This window comes from Gastrolobium bilobum, unplaced genomic scaffold (genome assembly GCF_033153095.1).
Source record: "Gastrolobium bilobum isolate Gb01-03AN ecotype WA unplaced genomic scaffold, APGP_CSIRO_Gbil_v1 utg11941, whole genome shotgun sequence".
Taxonomy (NCBI): domain Eukaryota; kingdom Viridiplantae; phylum Streptophyta; class Magnoliopsida; order Fabales; family Fabaceae; genus Gastrolobium; species Gastrolobium bilobum.
The window spans coordinates 35,389-39,208 of record NW_026898164.1 but is presented as its reverse complement, the minus strand read 5'-3'; positions in this window follow the sequence as shown (position 1 = coordinate 39,208).

Here is a 3,820-nt window from a genome sequence, read left to right as displayed (position 1 = left end):
CGATCTCTGATTGAGATTTATCAAAGTAACAGTAATTACTGCCCTTTTTATCCAAGATTAATCAAGATTCTTTCTCTTTTTGGCTTAGATTTATACATATATTGGAGGGATATCAGCAGCCTTTTGCGGAAATCAGTCAACGAGATCTTGGATCTCGGATCTCGGCAATCTTACCTCGTCCTGAACTTCACCAGGTCGGGCAACGCAACAGAAAACAAAAAACACAAACAGGAGAGAGAGAGAGAGAGACAGACAGACAGAGAGAGAGAGAAGAACACAAACAGATTTTAACGTGAGAAAATCTTCTCCAATGAAGAAGTAAAAACCCACGGGACCTAGTCCAGATCAAACGTCCACTATGAAAATAATGGATACAAAGAATCAAAATACACCAATGTGGTGGTTAATTCAACCTCTCCAACAATGGTGATAATCAAACTACCCTAGAGATGTTTCACTCAAACTCTCTCTAGAGATCTCTCAAATACAAAGCTTAAAGCTTTGCTCTCAAATATCTCAAATAATTTTCTCTCAAATTTTTCTCTCTCTAACCTAGCTTCCACCCACAACTAATGAATATATAGAGGAGGTGAGATCTAGGGTTTAAGGTTTAGGGTTTTTGGGAAACCCCCAAATGGGCTTGGGCTTAGCATTGAAGGAGGAAGTCCAACAAATCTCCCCCTCCGACTTCAATGCGTCGGCTTCAGCATCAACCTGACTCCTTCACAGCAGTCTACGAATTTTCTTGTTGGAACTAGCTTTGTCATCATGTCGAACAATTTTGGTCAGTGTGCACTTTGACGAGTTCGAGCTCTCCACCTTCCACCTTCCACCACATCCCGGATCCAGTGATACCTCACATCAATGTGCTTAGTGCGGGAGTGATAGGTCAAATTCTTCGCAAGATGAATTGCGCTTTGATTATCACAACCTAGCTCGTACTTGTCTTGATCATGGTCGAGTTCCATGAGGAATTTCTTCATCCACAGCATCTCTTTGCTTTCCTCGGTAGCGGCAATGTACTCAGCCTCGGTTGTCGATAGTGTAACACACTTCTGAAGTCTTGATTGCCAAGAGATAGCTCCTCCGGCAAATCTCGTCATGTATCTCGTCGTCGACTTCCTCGAGTCAGAATCTCCCCCTAAATCAGAATCTGAGTAGTCTTGCAACTCGGCTTTGCCTTCTCCAAATCGGAGGCATAAGTTGGTCATAACTAGGAGGTACTTGAAGATCCATTTCACTGTTTCCCAGTGCTCTTTGCTGGGGTTCGATAGATACTGGCTTACCATTCCAACATCATATGCCAAATCGGGTCTAGTGCAAACCATTGCATACATCAAACTTCCGAATGCGGATTGGTATGGGACCTTCATAATCTCATCTTTGTCTTCATCAGATCTCGGACATTGCTTCTAGTTCAGCTTTATGTGTCCGGTTAGGGGGTGCTCACTGTTTTGGCTTTGTGCATGCTGAATATCTTCAGAATCTTCTCAATATACTTCTTTTGACTCAGCCACAGTAGCTTTTTTTTGTCTATCTCGGATGATCTTGATTCTGAGAATCTGCTTAGCAGGGCCGAGGTCCTTCATTGCGAAGGACGAGCTCAACGCCTTTTTCAGGGCGGCTATCCTCGATTTGTCTTTTCCTACAATAAGCATATCGTCAACATATAACAACAATATCAGAAAATCTCTGGCCTCATACCTCTTCGCAAATACATAATGGTCGGCATCTGTCTTCTCAAACTTGTGATCACTCATGAATGATTCAAACTTCTTGTACCACTGCCGAGGTGCTTGCTTCAAGCCATAGAGGCTCTTCTTCAATCGTTGTACCAAGTCTTCTTGGTCTGGAGCTCGAAACCCCTCAGGTTGTTTCATATATATTTCTTCTTCTAAATCACCGTGAAGAAAAATTGTCTTCATGTCCATTTGTTCTACCTCGAGGTCCATCGAAGCCGCTATAGCTAACACGGTTCGAACCGAGGTCATTTTCACCACAGGAGAAAAGATCTCCTCAAAATCTACACCTTTCTTCTGATTGCAGCCTTTCACTATAATCCGGGCTTTGTATCTTGGCTTCTGCTCGTTCTCTTCATTCTTAATCTTGTAAACCCATTTTTTTCAGAGCTCGTCTCCCTTTTGGCAACTCGGTCAGCTCATAAGTCTGATTCTCGTGCAAAGTCTTCATCTCGTCTTGCATTGCCTTTTTTCCATTCTTCTTTCTTTGAGCTCGTCACAACCTCATCATAACTCTGAGGCTCACCGTCTTCAGCAACAACGATATATTCATCATATGGGTATCTTGTAGAGGGTCTTCTTTCTCGAGTTGGATATCCCGGATGTTCTTCAGCTTGAGAACCCGATTCGTCATTCTCATCCTGGATCTCATCATCAACTCGGACCTTAGTATCTTGGTCTTCGTCAGCTTGTTGCTAGTCATCATTTTCTTCATTCTCTTGATTTTCTCCCCCTACTTCAGCTCGGACAGGAGGATTGGGTTCTTCACGTATGACAATAACCCGGACTTTGGGCTTCGAGAAGTCATGAATGTTCTCATCTTCATGAAAGATCACATCTCGGCTTCTCACTATCTTCTTATTGATTGGATCCCAAAGTCGGAACCCGAACTCACATCTCGGCGAACCACAATAGATGCATTCTTTTGTCTTCGCATCAAGTTTTGCTCTTTCATCTTTAGGGATATGCACAAAAGCTCGGCATCCAAACATCTTCAGTTGATTATAGGCCACTTTTCGACCTGTCCAGACTTCTTCTGGACTTTCTCCTCAAGTGTTCGTGATGGTGAGAGGTGATTCAATCAACAGCAGTTTTGACGGCTTCTCCCCAGAATGATTTCGGCAATCCAGCATTGGATAGCATACTTCAGACCTTCTCTTCAATAGTCTTGTTCATCCTCTCAGCAAGTCCATTCAACTGTGGAGTCTTGGGGGTGTCTTCTCAAGTCGGATCCCGGCCGCTCTGCAGTATGCATCAAATGGGCCACAATACTCACTACCATTGTCAGATCTGACCACCTTCAATATTTTGACAGTCTCCCTTTCAACCATAGCATGAAACTTTTTAAAGGATTGGAGTACCTGGTCTTTAGATTTCAATAAATATACTCACACTTTGGGGAAATGATCATCAATGAATGAACAAAATACTGAGCTCCTCCAAAAGATCTCTTCGACATGGAGCAAACATCAGTATGGACGAGGTCAAGAATATACCTGCGTCTGGGTTGATCTTGTAAGAACCTGCACCGTTAATTAAGAAAATTAATTAACTATATATGAGAATTAGGAAATAATTCCATAATTGACTCTAATAATTATTATGAGGCTTAAATAAGTATGATAAGTGATTAAGAATGCTGAAAGTCGATTTTCGGACGAAAAGCGCAGATACCGGTTCTGCTAGTCGATATAAATGCGTACCAAAAAAGTATCCCAGAAAATTATAATAAGTGCATGATAATTCCTAGAATAATATATAGGACTTGTAAAACGAGTTTCAAGTTAAATAAATGAGAACAGTTGCCAGAAACTGATACTGGCTATGAAAAGCGCGTACCGGAAAGGTGCTGCGAAAAATATAAGAAAAATATTATAATTCTTGTAAAATTGAGTAGGTTAAGAATCATAAGTTTAGGATTAAAATGCTAAGCGTAGCAATTAATGTTAATATTGTGTGTTTAAAGGCTTAAGTGGCTATATATATGCATGTTAGCACAAAACCCTAGGCATCTCTTTCATGCTACGTGACTTGTTGAGGGTGGCTGACCAGAATACTGTTTCATTGGCCTTCTTCACCTT